Source organism: Cibotium barometz, unplaced genomic scaffold, assembly GCF_041138505.1.
Source record: "Cibotium barometz isolate CiBa-2024 unplaced genomic scaffold, ASM4113850v1 ctg461, whole genome shotgun sequence".
NCBI classification, from domain to species: domain Eukaryota; kingdom Viridiplantae; phylum Streptophyta; class Polypodiopsida; order Cyatheales; family Cibotiaceae; genus Cibotium; species Cibotium barometz.
Window position 1 is genome coordinate 158,469 of NW_028229443.1, and position 18,272 is coordinate 176,740.

An 18,272-nucleotide genomic window follows, 5' to 3' on the forward strand; every position below is an offset into this window, starting at 1 on the left:
CCACGACCGAGGACAAGAGACTGGAAAAACCTAGAGAAGTAGAAGGCGGTGGGGACACACTACGCCTAGCAGACATCTTTAATTCTTGCCAAAAAAACAATGCGAGAACTCGGAAATTACTAAAAAAAACGCTAATAAAAATGAGCAGTGGTGGTGAGAGAATAATAGTCACCCCCCTTTACGGTTGTTTGTCGATTTGTGTTGCGCTGCGAGCCTCTACAAGGACGCTACTCCGGGATTCTCCGATCCGAGAGAAAAAAAATAATGCCTGCAACTCATAACAAAATTAAAATTATCGAGAGGCTGTGCCTTGCCGGGATTATTTCTTGCGGGGATTATCCCTCCTCCCCAGCCAAGAGAGAGGATCCGTTTAAATTTTATCATTTTTAATTTCATAAAAATGAATAATAAAAATATATTTTTTAAAAAAATAAATGGTTTTTTTTAATTTCTTCTGGCGGCGCTGGTGGCCGCATGCTAGTTGGTTGGCTGGTCGTGGCTGGCCGTTGTGGCTGCTTTGGCCGCCGCCGCCGTTGGGGTCGCCCGCCCATGGCTGGCCGTCGCCCGCCCGCTGGCTGGCCTAGCTGGCCTGGCTGGTTGGTCGCCGCGCCGGCTGGCCTGGCTGGCTGGCCTGGCTGGCTACGCAAGCCAGGTCGCATAGGCAAAGGCGCCCCCCGCTCTCTACACAGGTCGCCGGGCTTGGGCTGGCCTTCGCCCCCTTACACACGAGCTCCGCGCTGCTCTTGCTGGACACCTATGCTCTCCTTGTGGAGCTTCACTATGTTGGTGCTGTGTGCTGCCGCCTGGACATTCCGCGTGAGCTGCTCTTGCCGGACATTAGCATGTTGCTGGTGGCGTTTCGTGGGGCTGGTCTTCGCCCCCCCACACAATGTAGAGTTAATTTAGCTTTTCAGCCCCGAGTTTGGGCTGGTTTTTGCCGCCCCACCCCCACACACAGTCGTGTGTTTCAAAGCTTTCATGGGGCCAGTCTGTGCCCCCCCCTTCCACAGAGAGGATTCAACGATTCCTTCGCAGCCATTCAACGCAGAGAAAAAAACAAAACAAAACGAAAATTGCTTTGCTTACCTGCGTGGAGTGGAGACTTGCTGTGTGTGACCGGGAGAGAGAGAGAGAGAGAGAGAGAGAGAGAGAGAGAGAGAGAGAGAGAGAGAGAGAGAGAGAGAGAGAGAGAGAGAAAGAGTTCTTCCCTTCAAAATCTTGGCCGCCTCCCTCCACACACTCCCTTGTGGAGATAAGGTGAGAAGATGAATGGTTGAAAACCATCGAGTGGGCTCCGGTCCCCCGTTCACGCGCGGACTCTCACGATCCCCCTCGAACCATGCTCTGATACCAGTGTTAGATATCCGTAACGCCGCTACGGGCGTTACCACAAGAGGGGACGGCCTCTGGCTCACCACCCAGCCATAGAGGAAGAATGAGGATTGCCCCTCATCCCCTAGGCTATATAGTGTGTGGCTTGCCGTCCACACTAGCCTGGCCGCCCATGACTCCGCACGGGCGTCCTCTCCCACTGAACCCCGGACATGGCCATCCGGTCTGCCGTCGGTCACACGCATTAAAGCCTACGTGACACTCTAGGACTACTCGCTTCTAGGTTAAATCTTGAGCTTTCTGCTTTCGTTGTCTTGGTTGTTTCCTTGCAACTACCCTGGACTTGGTTTGGAGCCTTGTGATGGAATTAAGGGGACTATATAAATAAATCCTTAACAAGTTAAGGCTCGTCGAAGTGGTTGATGATCTTGTCACTGGGGTATTTGTGACTTTGTTAGGATAATCCTTAAAGGCATGTTCAAATCCACACTTGTAACATGTGCCTCCATATGGAATGACATTGGCATTTGGTATTGGATTCGGGGGTGGAGTTAGGGCACTGGAAGGGTACGATGGTTCTATGAGGACTCATTGTTGGTAACACGATGTTAGCCCTTACAACGGAAACATTTGCCTAGTGCCATATTGTTGAGATCTCTCGCTTTTTGTTGCACCATGGCTTCGAACACAAAGGTATAGTCTGGCAGGAGGATGATCTGGATATCCATATGAATCATATTACTCATACGAGTCATAGAGCTCATGTTTTGGACTTTTGGAGTCAGTTGGCAATGTCACTGAGTACTGTTGTACTAGTGCAATTCTAGGAGAAACCAATTGGGGTAGTAATACCAAAGGTAGTTATGGCATTAGTGGTGGTCTGTATATGCCTAGTGTTCTGGTAAATGAGCATTGGGTTATGCATCGATATTTAGTATGGGTGGTAGCGCAAATGGCTGCTTTGGCGCACTGGCTAGAGAGGATCCTAAAGCCTCTTTCTCTTGAGATTAATCATAAATCGATCGATGAGTGATAAATCATCTAGTCTTTCGCGAGTGTTGTGTCTCATGTGGAGATACTTGGTTCTAGCAATGTAGTCCCACATGGTTTTCCTCTCCTTCTGTTTAAGGTTATAGATCTATGCAATAGAGCCTCATCTGGCTCCACCATTGGTTCATGATCCCATGATGAGAATGTGTTCCAAGACCTTGTAGTTGGCCTTTTCATGCGGGTTTAGTGATATAAACCATTAGCCAGCTTTGCCTTCAAGGCAAAGTCTGAATGAATAGATCTTGGTGGGATCATCAATCCTTCCCATGGCCTCACACATTTGATCAAACTTTTCTAGGTATTAAATAGGATCTACAGTTCCATCAGATTCGGTCATCATTCTTGAGATGTGGATTGGCTTGATTTTACCCAACTTTGAGCCGCTAGGTCCTATGTTTCTCGCAAACCCCTTTCCCTTTTCAAACACCAACCTCAAAATGTAATCTGTGTATTTATGTGGTGGTTGGTGGAACATAAGGGAGTGGTTGCAAGAAACCCTATGTTTCAAGGTATGGGATCTCTTGTCTCGTAGGGTTTGGCATGTGTGGTTTCGAATGGCACTTATCCTCTACCAACCACCTAGCCTTGAGGTTGGAGGCTCGTTGTGGTGGATGAGGACATGTCTTATGAAGGGATCGAAAGCTTGGTGGGTTTAAGAAAGTGTGATTTGATCGTTTTCAATAATTAGTCTAGATCGGGTTTGCATCAAAGGCCCATGGTGTTTCTGGTGCAAGTTTTAAATTGGTTTCAAAGAAGTTTTTTTTAAAATTGATCTCTTTTTTTCTTAATCACCTATCCAAGCTCACGTATGCAAGCTCACGTCTCTTAGCTTACGTGTCCAGGTTCACGCCTTTAGACTCACGTCTCCAAGTCTCATCTGCAAGATCGCGTGTCTAAGTTCATGTATGTATGTTCATGCCTCTAGACTCACATCTGTAAGCTCGCGTTTTTTTGTATAAATTTGGCTCGCGTACTTCCCTTATATGAAATGAGCCTTCTTGGGGACACGAAAAATCTAGGAATTGCGCCTATGATAGGGTGTGTGCAATTATTGGACAATAAGTGTACTTAATTCTCCAATAATTGTAAAGGATAAGAATTTTTTGAATTTGTAGTTGGTACAAATTATATGATAAGAAAATCTTCTAAGGACATGGGTAAGTGTGTCCATACAAGTCTTTATGTAGTAAGAATTGGTCCATACTATATTAGGTATACCTATCTCTAGACTCACATCTCTAGCCTCATGGTGGCTGCAAGCTCACATATCCAGGCTCACGGCTCACATGTCAAGCCTCACGTCTTTTTGCATGGGACTGTGGACTCATGTCTGCTACTCGAGAGCTAGTTTGTCCTATTTTTTTTTTTATGGTTTTTATGATTTTTTAGACTTGATGAGGTATGATTAATGATACTAATCCTACTTAAAGATTGCGTTGTGAGCAATTAAGTGGTTTTTTATTATTTTTTGATGATTTAGCATCCTTCCATTCCAATCTACCAATTCCACAATGCATGAAACATTTATGAAATGCATGGGCAAAAACACACCGATTCATCTTAATGGAGCTCAATGCTCATGCTTTCAAAGTAAATTTCACTCCTAATAATAATTACTAAACTAATCCTTGGATCAAGTGATAACCTAAACGAGCCATGGCAAAAGAAACCCTCCAAAAGAAAAAAAAAGCATGAATCTTAGTGTGTCTTCATACTACCTTGTTGCTTACAAATTCTTTTCCTAAATCAAACAAAAAAAAAATGCAAAGATACATTTAGCCTTATTACCCAAAATTTTAGTTTTAGTGATAGTTATATGCATGACTTCAACCCATAAAGTATAAAAATAACACTAAGTCTTACCAAGGCTATATACAAGAACTAAGTTCAACCATAGTATATAATAATTATAACACGTAGAAAAGTTTCAGTAACATAGTCATTGAAAAATAAAAAACATTAATATGGTACGTTTTAATAATAAACTAAACCATCAACTTTATATATATATATATATATATAAGATAGTATTTGCTTGCTACATAAAGACATTAATAAAGACATCGTAGGAGAAAAGTTTAAGTGCCCAATGAAAGCAAAAATTTGGTAATCAAAGAGTAAATGTACATGCACTTCTGTCAAAAACTCAATGGATGAAATATAATTTACTTAAGACTTGCAAGCATTGATTTTAGTTTTGAAGATGCTAATGATAATGTGATTATCTAGACCAAGTGATAGATTGCGAAGTTTATGGAATTGTAAAGGGCACTAAAGTTCGGATCACATATGAGATTATTCCATCATGAGACAAAATGAAACATATGTCAAACTTGCTAAAGCCACAAAATAGGTTTTTTTCTACAAGATTAATGATAACACTAGTCTTGTAAAGAAAAAACTTACTTTTGTGGGCTTTAGAGACTTTTGTAGAAATTTCATTTCTCTTTTAAGTTTTTTCTTTCAAAGAAATTCCTATTAGTAAAATACTCTCAACACAAGATAATAGTTGAAAAAACACATATTGAGTGCCAACATACTTTTCAAAATTTTATCTTTTATGATCATCATTTAGATGCTTTTTGCAAAGAAGATTCAAAATTTCACTTTGAAATTAACTTTTTGGGACACTACAAATGCAATACAAAAAAATCTCCTACATATATTTAGTCGCACCTTCCATCAACTAAAGAGACCTTTTTTTTGTACACATCTCTTTGAGATAGAGCTATTACAATATTTTTATGTTAATCTTCGTAATTTTAGTAATAGTGAATTTACTTTTCAAAACTTATACCATAGGTCGATGCATGCTAGCTACACATTCTCAACAAGTTCATGGAATTCGAAGTTAATTGCCTTTTTTTTTCCCCCCAAATTTCATGAATCAACTTTAAGCCACTCTCAATTACAAGACTAATGTAAAGTTTTTAAAAAGGAACTTTAGATGGAAAGCCATGCCATTAAGATAAGAGTTGAATCATGCCATTAAGATAAGAGTTGAATAAGGGAGATGAAAGTTTTATCTATAATGTGACATCTCGCCCTCCTTCCACATGAAGGTTTCTCTGCAAACGTCGCTCCTCAACATCTTACCTGAATATACAATAGCTTTTCTTTTTATCATTTAAATGCATTGTGATTGCAAAAACTAAAACAAAATTTATTGGAATAATAGGAACCGAAAACTTGATTAACTAATCAATACAAAAAAATAAGAAGGGGAATAAAAGAGGGCCAAAGCTAAGATTCTGCCTTGCATAGGCAACTGTTGTTTGGACACAGAATTCAGTCAATTGGGCAAACACATGCTAATAAAAAATTAAGTTCAGCTGCAACCGCTTGGTGGACTACAGTTTTCAGTGACCATCTAATGGGAGGCTAAAAGAAAACAGAAGGCGGCAGAAAACGTCTGCGTTTAAGCTGAATTGCACAACTGCTGTGCTGGAAGCTGGGCACTTGATGGCTTAAATAGCCTGAAATCCATGCAACAATGAGTAAAATCTTGTGAGGCGGGACACACATTGTCATGTCCCCAAAGGACAACTAATTTATCTTCAATGATAAGGCTAAACAGTGACACGTTAATGGGGTTATAAAAGTAAGTGAAGGAGCTCACTAATGGGGGACTTTCATAAATTGGGATAACCCAAGGGAAGTCGAGACCTGGAAAAATCCATTGCCAGGCTCTAACACCTGGAGGGCGGGTTCCGTGGGTACAGGACAAGTTAACTTTGGTGAGAAACCACCCAAGGGAAGTCGAGACCTGGAAAAATCCATTGCCAGGCTCTAACACCTGGAGGGCAGGTTCCGTGGGTACAGGACAAGTTAACTTTGGTGAGAAATCATGGCTAGGTGTTGGACTGGCCTCAATCCCAAGAGAAGCTGTGGCGTGAGCTAGCCCCCTCCTCATGAGGTCTTGCAAGGTGGTTCCAAACGTTATGTACTGTACGGATCCGTACGTACTGTACGTTGTTTGGTACGGAAAAAAATTTTAAGGTACGTGAAAATACGTACTATTGGTAAAAATACATAAAAATACATAAAATCTCAAAAATTTCAGCCACCTACATTAAATTTCAGTCCATGTCCACATTGACATATAAAACTTTCGAAATAGAGACACAACAAGGTCAAAAACCTACTAATTCAAAAGTGAGAAATTAGAATCACAAAGTCGTCAATCATACTTAATAAGTTAATCGTACTTAATACTTAATACTTATTACTTAAGACAAGTCACATTGTCACAAGTGAGTCGTGACAACTCACAATTCACATCAAGAAATGATGAAATTTGAAAATGAGTCTATGAATAATGACAAAATGTGCCATGTCCATACAACACCAAATCAAAACTAAGGTAATCCAAATCAAAACTCATCATCCGATGAGGATGATGATCCTGGACAATCAAGCATATAATCCTCCGTGATGACATTGCCCTCGTCATCATACTCAGGCCCTGTCATCATGGGCACAGGTGGGTGGGCTGCCTCAGATGTCCCTGTCCCTGTCTCTGCATCATCCTGCTGGGTAGTGTGAATGAGGCGAACGGCCTCATTCGCACGTGCTCGAGGAGTCTGAATAGGCAGCTTCCCTCTCCGCGCGCCTCTCCGGCCAGAACTCTCTGCATCTGCAGGTCCCTCATGTAGCTGAATTTTATAAGCTCGGGCTCTCGATCTCGTCACCCGCCTGTCTACGCTCTCCAGCTCTCTATGCAGGAGGCAAAGAATCTCGTCCTGCTCATCTCTCAACCGTTGCTCTGCCTCATCAATGGTGGTAGGATCTGGGACCAGCTTGACACGTGTTGGATCCACCTATTCAACGTAAAACCAAAGAGAATGCGGAGTGTCAACGACTCAACTTTTTGTATACTATAGTATAAAAGCTATGTAAATGGGAGGCCAATCCCCACAAGAGAATGAATAGGATAAACTCACCTGTTTTGGGATGCCCAAAGCATGATATGCTCGTACGAGCTTCATGTTGGCCCTACAATAGACCAGTCTCTCTAGTTGAGAGGTGCTCAAACGATTGCGTATCTTTGTATGTATGAGCGAGTAAGCGCTCCAGTTGCGCTCACAAGCACCTGCTGAACAATCCTGCACTCCAATTCAAAAAAAGTGCTTCATTCATGTGAGCTCAGCAATTCCCAATAAGCTTCACAAGACTAGTTCATAGTCCATAGTACATACATGATATACATACCTGAGATAGCACTCGCAGAGCTATATCTGTAAGCTGTGGAAGACCTTGTCTTCCATAGTTTTGCCACCAAGTAAGAGGAAGCTTGGTGGCCTCTGGTCTAAGAGCAACAACTCTAGCAAATGAGGATCCCAAGTTGTTGACCCAACTGCAGAGCTCCGCATCAATCTCCAATTGCTGCTCCACATCATACATACTATTAATGTACCTATCTCGTAAGGTGAGCAGCTCCCTATCATGAAAGAGAAGTGGCGTCTTGTAGAAAGGATGGAGGAATGCAGCCATCCCATGAATGGGGCAACTCATATACCCCCATCGATAATCCACAATAGCCAATATATCATCTCGGCTGCAAGAGTAAAATAAACAGAGAAGTAGAGCAATTAGTAAGTCAAGACTCAAGAATCAAGATTTTGTAATCGGCCATCAAGAATCAAGATTTTACTTACCAATTCTGTGTCAGGGACGTACAGGCTGCAATATGACTCTTCATCTGCATGAAGAGGTGGTACACTAAGCCCAAAGTGGAGCCCTCCATGTCTGTGACTCGCAGAAGTACAAATGCTGGCTGCAAAGCCACCAAGAGAGTTTGCACATCCGTCCAGAGGGTCTCATCCAGTATCCGTCTCTATATGTATTTGGTGGGCTCTGTCTGTGAATGATACATATCTCTCCACTTTGGATCCACAACTGTCTGTAATAGTGGATCTCTCAATTTGAAAAGCCTGTGTAGCACCAAATACATATAGGCAAATCTTGTCTTGGATGGCCGCACCATATCTAGGTTGCTGTGGCTCCTAAAGATAGCCAATGCCTGCTGCTTCTTTCTGAAGAATGTAGTGATCTTCGTGGCATCAGAAACTGTGGGTTGCACCCAACTCAGCTTGCCTATGTCCTCCATAAGCAAATCAAGGCAATGGGCTGCACAGGGAGTCCACACAATGCGAGGAAACTCCGCCTCCACCATGTCTCCCATTGCCTTGCAATTAGCAGCATTGTCTGTTACAACTTACACCACATTCTCTGGACCAACTTCAACAATTGCCTGGCGAATATGCTCATAGATACTCTCAGCAGTGATGCGTTCGCCTGCCTTCCCAGCATCCACAGCGCGTAAGAAATACGTACCAAGACATGAAGAGACAAGAATATTGATGATGTGTCGTCGCCGTGTGTCACTCCAGCCATCTGAAATGATAGTGCAACCAAATTGTTGCCAACCTGCTTTCACTGGCACCAATGCCTTGTCTATCAAGGCCTTTTGCTCATCAAGCATCGTGGTGCGCATCTTTTTGTACTCAAGCCCTGACCATGACTCCGTGTGTCCAACCTGGGCTATAGCTCTGACCATCCTCTTCCATTGGTCAGTCCTCAAAACATTGAAGGAGATATTGCACTCTATGAGAGTGCGAGCAATCTCCATCTCAGCCACCTTTTGCCTTTCTTTGACCCAAGACTGTGCATGCACACGAGAAGGCAAGGTGGTTTGCCTTTCCGTATATGTATCACCCTCATTCTCATCTTGCATGACAGAAGGCCTCTTTCTGGCACACGATGCCTGCTCAGAAGAGGCAGGCTGAGATTCATCAACCTGCGTGGATGGACCAGCCAAGTCCCCAAGAAGAGCATCATGAAGCGCATCCTGTGTCTCTTGTGTGCCTCTTCCTCTTCCAGCTGCCCCCATTGCAGGGAAATTTTCAGCAATCAACTGATCTCTCAATGCTTGTGGCACTCTCTTGCACCCTGCACAATTGTTGGTGGTGCCAATGCCTGTGAGGTGCTTGATGACACGAGTAATTGTACTCGTGAGGGTGAAATTGCAGTACTTGCACTGCCATTGTCGAGTGCCACTACCTGCCTGCCCTGGAGTAGTCACAATGCGAATGACGTTTGTGTGCTCCTTCCAGTATGGGTTCTCTCGCTTCGGCATGATTGCTCTGACAAATTCAATGCACAATGCCATACAATTTCAATCAGGATTCAGCAATCGTGCAATGCATAATATTTAGTGGGCAGCTCAGGTAAGAGTGAGAGTGAGAGGGAGAGGGAGAGGGAGAGGGAGAGGGAGAGAGAGACTGAGAGCTAAGTGCATGGTCCACAGATGGTGGCCTAAGGCTCTGAGAGAGAGAGAGAGAGAGAGAGAGAGAGAGAGAGAGAGAGAGTTATGTTGCTGCCTTGGGGGCCTGAGCAAGGGAGGGTGGGTGGGGGAAGGGGAGCGAGAGGAGAAGAACACAGAAGATACAACACCACAGAACATGGCTGAGCAAAGGGACTCGGGAGGGCGGTGGCAACAAAGGGGAGCGAGAGGAGAAGAACACAGAAGATACAACACCACAGAACATGGCTGAGCAAAGGGACTCGGGAGGGCGGTGGCAACAAAGGGGGGCGAGAGCAGAAGAACACAGAAGCAAAGGGAAGGCCTGGAGAGAGTACCGGAAGGTGAAGCAAAGGGAAGGCTTGGAGACTCGGAGAGAGAGAGAGAGAGAGAGAGAGAGAGAGAGAGAGAGAGACTGTACCGGAAGGTGTGCGAGCGCTGGCGACTGTACGGAGCGACGAGTCCAGGTGCTATCGTCGCTGGCGGCAGTACGGATCGGCGAAACCCAAAAGAATGCGAAACCCCCCCCCAAAAAAAAAACTTTGTCGCAGGCGAACAACGAAAACCCCACCCAAAAAAAAAAAAAAACCCCACACGTACGGATCGATCCGTACGTACGGATCCCCGAACTGTACGGATGTACGGTACGGATTGGATCCGTACGTACGCTTTGATCCAACCTTGAGGTCTTGGATTTATCTAGGTTGTACTGTTGCAATAATTACAGGCTAAAGCAGGTTCAAAGACCCTCTTTATGCACATCAGGTTTAGGTCAGAAACCCTAATTCCTCATGTGTACGTTTCACATCCAACCCATACAACAGGGTTGAGGACCTGCTTCAGAAGGTAGGCAGACTGCCTACAGCAGCAGCACAAGGCTGGACAACATTTATGGGTGGCCAGATATCCAGCTGGGTGTGGCCGTGCAGCAAATTTGGGTGCCTAGGTGTAGAAGTCTGTGGCCTGACCAGGCCAAACAGCGCATGGGCCAGTTTCGGGACTATTTAAATGTACCACCACTCTCAGTTTATACACTCAGCCCCAGGGATCAGCAGGAGTGCATCTCCTGCAAGCAACTTGAGTAAAGTTTGACAGCATTTGACCTCCACAATGAGATTTAGGGATTTGCTGTTTTCCTCCCACAAAGCAGTTGCAGCAAGCTGTATGTTCTCTAGTAGAATCTCTCTTCTTAATTTCTTTGTGATATGCATCAGTAGTTTAGGGTATTCGATGCATTCTGAGTATGTTTTTGCAAATCTTCTATTGGATGTCTCCATTCTTTCTCAAAACTGAGGTGCAAATGGCTGTACCTTTGACCCAGCAGCGGCGGAGCAGGGAGAGCGCCTCTTCCATATTACAGTTTGTTTCCCTGGTCTCCGCCGGGAGTATCTTCCGCTCCTCTCCAGGCTCGGAGCATTGGTGGGCTCGGTACTAGAGACGGGCCCCTCAGCAGCTTCAGTGGTGGCCAGAGCAGTTGGGCTACCTTCGGTCAGAGTGTTGGTGTCTGACATCTCCTCCCTTCCTAAGGTCATTCAGCTACCTAGGATAGGGGGGGGGTGGATAGATCAGAGAGTGGAGTTCTCCGGGCTCCCGAACCAGTGCTTCATTTGCAGGCAGGTCGGTCATCTGGCCAAGGCCTGCCCTCGCAGGAGACCTCGACCCTCACCACAGCAGAGCAGGCTACTGATGGCCCGCCCACAGATTCGGCTCGGCAGGCTGCCTCCGGGACACCTGCTCAGGCCACAGAGACCTCGGAGTGGCAGCCTGGACAGGGGCGCCGCCGAGGGAGACAGCCACAGCAGCACGCCCAGAGACCGCTGCAGCAGCAGCCACAGTCTCAGCCTCACTGGGTTCCCGTGAGGAACAGCTTTGCTCCCCTTCAGGAGGAGACCCCTGCAGCGACTGAGGACCAGGAGATGCCAGCACCCCCTCCTTCACCCCCCCCCACCCCCGTCCCCTCCCACCGCCTCGCTTCCACCTTCGCCTCCTCCCGTCTCCGCTCCGGTTTCGGCAGCAGCTCCCTCTCCACCTCCCTCGCCTCCCCCTCCTCCCCCTCCGCCCGCCTCACCTTCCCGGGAGGCCCTGGCAGTTCCCTTGCGCTCACCTGCAGTCCGGAGAGCGCTGAGCACTGACCTCGCTCGAGCATCACAGAGGAGACCTATGCCGATTAGGGCCTCACGGATTTCATCTATCTGCAGTCGGCTGAGTCGCCTTGGCATTAGACAGCGCTCGGAGGCTTTTGATTATACCTTCACACGGCTTTTTGGAGCAGAGGGCCCCCATGAGCCAGCACCCATCCGAGTTCATGTAGTGATACCTCCGGCCCGCGGGGAGGAGGCACTAGACTCAGCGGTGGCCTTCTCGTTCCCTCTATGTGGACCTTTTGACCGGGAGTGGACTCTAGAGCTCACTCTCAGCACTTTGAAGACTCAGGCAGTTGAGTTTTCTCATCACATGAGCGATCTGGAGGTGACAGATGTGATAGGCCGACTTTGGGAGTTGGCTCATTTTTTCTTGGATCCCGAGAGTGTGGATACCTCAGGGATTCGGCATTTGGTCGTGCGTATAGTGGCAGACTTGGCACGCGACCCTGGATATGTGAGTATACACGAGGTAGCTCTGTCAGAACAGGAGGCAGTCGCCATTGGCCACAGCCACTGGCGCCTGATCCGGGATTCTTGCAGTACACCGGGTGGGCAGATTCGCAGCCGTTCGGATGGGGACTACTCTCCATCCAAGCCGCTTGCGAAGGCCCGCCGAACGGCTGAGACAGCATCCACCTCAGCAGGGCATCCATGAGGATCATCTCATGGAATGTACAGGGCCTTGGCGGAGCACACTTTATATGCTATCGAGGTTGCTTGAGGCAGGAGCTTCAGAGATGCTTGGTTGGTGGCAGCATTGATATTTTGATGATGCAGGAGCACCACTTGGGTGAGAGCAGGATCCGGAGATATGATTCGGTGATGCCTGGTAGATGGGACACTTTTTGGTCTGCAGGGTTTGGTCCTTTGGGTGGACAGGGAGGAGTATGCATGGTTATTGCAGATGTATGGCGACACGCCATTGTGGATCGAGGGATCATTGTGCCTGGTAGAGCACAGTATGTCATTTTGAGGATGCATGATGAGCTATTGGGTGTGCTCAACATCTATGCGCCCAATCATGCTAGTGCCAGAGCAGAGTTCTGGACTCAGGTTACACATGCATTGCCAGAGGCCGCACATTGGTGTGTTGGGGGAGACTTCAACATGCTTGAGGACCCGGCAGATAGGGTGGGAGGCAGTCATGTTACAGTGCACGGCACGGAGCTTGCAGCTTGGGACCGGTTTTGCATGTCACTGAGGATCACTGATGCATGGCAGCATAGGGCTTTTTCCCGGTCTCAGGACGGTCTTAGTTTCTCTCGGTCGGATCGCCGGCAGGGAGGGACTAATCTATCACGGATTGATCGCTTTTATGTGGGCAACTGGTTAGGGGAGCGAGGAGGCTCCGTCGGCATTCTCGCTGGCACCTCATTTTCAGATCATGCGCCAGTTATATTGACATTGGAGGAGGGGACACGGGAGCCCAGCTTGCACTTGAGGATCCCAGAGAGGGTACTTACAGATCCCAGTCTCGCTGAGGACATTGAGAGGATCTGGCATGATAGTCAGTGCTCTGACCAGGATGCAGCGGGCCAGTGTGCCCAGGGACTCATTGATCTTAGCTCTTTTCTACACGCTGCAGCTTTGACTCGACTGGGAGAGATTCGCGAGCGGGAGCAACGACTGAGACGCAGCCTTGCTTCGCTATAGCGCCTTCAGGAGCAGCAGCCTGCATGTGAGTGGGTGGCATCCCAGCTGAGCCAGGCACGCCAGGAGGTTAGAGAGGTAGAGGAGCAGAGACATGAGTTTTACTATCGTCGTCAGGCCTCTCAGTGGACGCAGCTTGGTGATAGAGTGACTGGAGAGTTTTTTGAGATCACTGGACCCCGTCATGCGCGAGCAGGAGTCCGCCAGCTAGGTAGACCGGATGGATCGGTAGCTACTGAGCTCGGGAAGATCAGAGCCATTGCTACTGCATTTTATAGTGACCTGCTTTCAGCGGAGCCAGCCACTGAGGATCGAGATGTTTGCAGACAGACTGTGTGGGCCCATGTGCAGAGGAGGGTCACAGACCATATGCGTACAGTTCTAGGTGCGCCTCTGTCAGAGATTGAGCTTGCCGAGGCCTTGAGGGTCCTGCCGCGACATAGTTGCCCAGGGGAGGACAGACTGACGCCGGCCTTTTTTATGCGCTATTGGGACCTTTTGGGGCCAGGCCTCCGCAGGGGCTTTCAGCATGTTTCGGACACTGGGGTGATGCCGTAGAGCTTTTCAGAGGGCTTGATCTATCTTATCCCCAAGGGGGAGGGAGTATCAGATGACATTCGGCATTGGAGGCCTATTACAATCCTCAATACTGTCTACAAGGTCTTAGCAAAGGCCTTGAGTTTGAGGATCCAGCCCTTCCTGGGGGAGTTGATTCATGCTACTCAGACAGGATTTGTCAAGGAGCGCAGTATCCTTGACAACATCTTTACTTTCTGGGAGGCGACGGCCCGAGCTAGATTTCTTGGTGAGGACTTGGTCGTGATGCTTCTCGATTTTGAGAAGGCATACGATAGAGTTGATTGGGGTTTCTTAGAGAGCACTATGCTGCTCGCCTGGGCTTTGAGCCAGGATGGATCAGAGGGGTGGCAGCTCTGTACTCCACAGCTCGCAGCCAGGTGCTGATTGCAGGAGGACGGGGGCCGAGTTTTGAGCTGACCAGATCAGTCCGTCAGGGGTGTCCTCTCGCCCCTTTCCTTTTTCTCTTCTTTGCGGAGGCTATGAGTATGTATTTGACGGCAGAAGAGGTTGGTTTGCGAGGACTGCAGCTCCCAGTCCGGGGGGAGGACCTGCTTGATGCTGAGTTTGCAGACGACACGGGCTTATTTTTGCATGGCCATGAGGCCAATCTTATTCGGGCTGAGCAGTCGCTCCAGGTTTTTAGTGCAGCTTCGGGAGCACTGATCAATTGGCGCAAGACAGTGGCCTTTTGGATCAGTAGCGCTCCCACTCCGGCATGGAGTCCGGACCCCGGTTTTAGATGGATTCCTCCAGGCACAGCAGTGCGGTATTTGGGATGCCAGATTGGCCTAGATTTGTCACCTGAGCAGCAGATTGCCCCGCTTCTTCTGAGCATTCGGAAGAAGCTATTGTATTGGAGTACAGCTCGACTATCCTTGGCTGGGAGGGTGGTGGTGGCAAATCAGGTGTTATTAGCGACCATGTGGTACATTACGTCGTGCTGGATTTTCTCGAGCTCTTGCATCAGCCAGGTACAGAGGCTGATCAGGAACTTTCTGTGGTCCGGGAGGGACGGTCAGCCCGCTCGGGCAAAGGTTGCATGGGCAGTTATTACACTTCCGCTGGCTCAGGGCGGTTTGGGCATTATAGATCCAGTCGATCAGAGTAGAGCCTTATTGGGGAAGCTTATTGTTCGGGGGTTGCTTCCAGGCGCTGAGCCTTGGAAAGAGCTCCTCTTGCAGTGACTGCAGGCTCGGGCGCCCCCAGCAGGGGGTACTTGGGCACCAGAGATTCGCTGGATCTTCATAGAGATGAGGAGGACAGGCCTCAGTAGAGGATGGGAGGACAGATTTGCTTTGAGTATCCTGAGAGCTTGGGAGCTGCTGAGACCGGGGCTCTCTTAGCGGCCTCCTTCTTGTGTTGAGGAGCGGGCCAGACAGCCGCTCATCTGGAGCCCAGCAGTTCGCACGGAGCAGGGTCATATGCTGGGTTCTCGGCCTCGTCTAGCCTGGGGACCTTTAGCGGCAGGCCCAGCTCGTAGTTTTGGAGACTGGCAGGCTTTCTGCAGTCTACCAAAGGAGATCCAGGTGGAGAGGCTGAGTCACTTCAGAGGGGGCTTGATTATGAGGGATGATATACAGGAGGCACTCACAGAGGAGTGGTTCACGCCTCTCGAGCCAGTGGTCCCACGGTGGATGGGAGCCTTTACACAATTGGAGATCCTGATTGCTGTCAGAGCTAGCACTGAGGATGGCAAATGCCTCTACTATGAGATTCAGGATGAGAGCAGACTCCAGAGAGTGGAGGTGGAGTCGCCTTTGGTTGCAGAGTGCACCTTTCAGAGGATTCGGGTAGTGGTCACCGCTTCTCGGAAGTGGCATATTGACCCCGACCCTGCTGATGTGCTCCCGAATTGGCGCATATGGGCATATGCAACGCGCCCCTTGGCCCGGCTACAGTGGGACCCCGGGGAGTACGAGTGGCATGATCCTTATGCATCCCTTGAGGCCACAGAGATCACCTTTTTCCAGTATACTGTTCGGCTGGGGCGGCATATTTTGACGGCGAGGAGGACGGTTTCTCCAGCGGCAGTGAGGCATTGGCGACTACAGGGACTCTCATAGGAGTTCCTGGAGGATTTCTGGGCTCGGCTCTGGGCTAGTCGGCAGGCCCGCAGGATCTCGGCTTTTCAGTGGGGGCTGGTCGCCCACAGGGGCTCAGCAGTTGGCACTTGGCTTGTTTACAGCGGTCTTCTGGCGGCCTGCGTCCGATGCGGCCACCCTATGGAGACACAAAGACATTGCCTTTGGGACTGCCCTCAGGCACAGCAGATTTGGCTACGGATGCTGCGTATTCTGGCCCCCCTCTCTCCAGAGGGTATGTTTACGTGGGGTGCCGCTGCTTGGTCGACTTCGTCAGGGCCTGCTATGGGCTATGAGATGGAGCAGGGCAGTCAGGCCATCAGATTTATTAGGGGCCAGCCTCGCCTGGTTTCGGCACCGGATTTCTCGTCCGCCAGCTGGACACAGGAGAGGGATTTACGATGGGAGCTCCTCAGCAACCTCACCATCTGGTTCACCTGGAGGGCCCGGTGCTTTACGGCCTTTGAGGGGAGATTGGAGCCACCAGCAGAGACTGTACAAGGGATTTGGCAGGAGTTGATATACACCCTGCGAGGACAGTACGACCGCATCCGGGGAGACTCGGATGAGGCGATCTTACGGCGCCAGGCCTTTCACACCACTTGGCGCTGTGGCCCTTTCTACACCTTACACACGGGATCCCCCCGTTGGCACTACAGGCCACCTGTTTGGCTCTTTATGATTTAGCCGCTCAGTTCTTTGTACTGATGCTTGTATTTTGCAGCACCTAGGGAGAGTCTCCCGGGCTGCCATGATGTATTCGCTGCTCTATCTCTCTTAGGAGCAGGAGAGATCTTTTGTAGCCCTTCGGGCGTTTTTATATAACTAATGAAAGGATCTTTTCTCGGGGGAAAAAAAAAAGATCCTTACTATAAGCCACACCATAGTTGTAGGTTGCCTCACTGTCACGAACACCCATTGTACTAGGGTGCCACGTCGGCATAAATGGGCATGAACACACCAATAAGTTAACTTTTGGATGAACATAGAGCATGTTGTAACCAGTTGCCATTTAGGTCTAGCTCATTGACGTGTCAGGTCATGCACTGTCCTATGTATTTTATACAATACACTTGATTATTCATTGACCAAATGTCCAGGACAATTATTGGGCAAGAGATGGGTGCCAGACATAGTCAGGAATATTCTAGAACAGTCAAAACAGGTGTAAAGCTGAATACCTAATGTCCAAGCAGCCATATGGTCAAAGGGCACAATAGTTTGATGCACCACGAAGGGTGAACTGTAACCAGACGGGAACCCGGAGCGATGTACAGACACTTCAGATGCCCAACAAAGATATGAAAACGCAGCGGAAATGACCATAAACTATGCTAAAAGGAACACAACACTGAGCCGGAACGGCCAACCCCCCATAGGAACTTCTCTATTCACATAGAAGCTTTTACAAGATACCAAGGTGCGGGTGTGAACAACACCAAATCTTTCCACAAAGCATCAACACAAATCTTGTTCAAATAATCTATCCGGTGTCAAGATGCAAACACCTCTAGAAGCTGTCCAAAACTGTCACAAAACAGTCCCCAAATCAGCTCATAAACCATCCATAAATCAGCCCGGTATGGAGCCAAGAGCTACCCCGAACTTTGTGCCAAAACTGAGCCTCAAAACTGTCCCGGATTCCTCCAAAACAGTCCTCAAAACAGTCCCAAATCTCAACTCCACGATCAACCAGATATGCAAGAGATAAACGGACCTCTGACACCACCAATTCGTTGTATAGCCTGCACACAGCCACCCTCCACACGTGTGAAGTGGCACGGTACCCGTACAGCTGTATGGGTAGGTTCAGTCGGCGTGGAAAGGGAAAAAAAGATAGAGCAAGTATGCTGCTCTGCTTGCGATTCCTCTGTACGGCCAGAGTCAGGAGAGAGAGAAGACAAATACCCAGTTGACTGCCCACTATATAGTCAGGGAGAACGAGATTCGACAGCCCCTGCCCGTTGCGTACGGCCAGCAAAGAGGAGAGGGTGCAGAGCTGTAGACAGTATGGTTTATTCCCCTGGAGGCGGCAGTTGTACAACACTGCTATACGGACAGATAAGCGCAGCAAAGAGATATATATCTATATAGAACTGGTCGCCTGTTGAGGGATGCGAGCACATATGCCAA

At 48.2% G+C, this 18,272-nt stretch overlaps 1 pseudogene across 1 annotated transcript; it reads right to left on the reverse strand.

Annotated features, from left to right (window-relative positions):
• Nucleotides 1-7,481: 7,481 nt before the first annotated feature.
• LOC147602574 (uncharacterized) lies at nucleotides 7,482-9,624 on the reverse strand (annotated as a pseudogene). The gene is made up of 2 exons (XR_015265781.1): nucleotides 8,040-9,624; nucleotides 7,482-7,939 (listed from the first exon to the last, which is right to left on the reverse strand). The product of XR_015265781.1 is annotated as an uncharacterized LOC147602574 (transcript).
• Nucleotides 9,625-18,272: the final 8,648 nt, after the last annotated feature.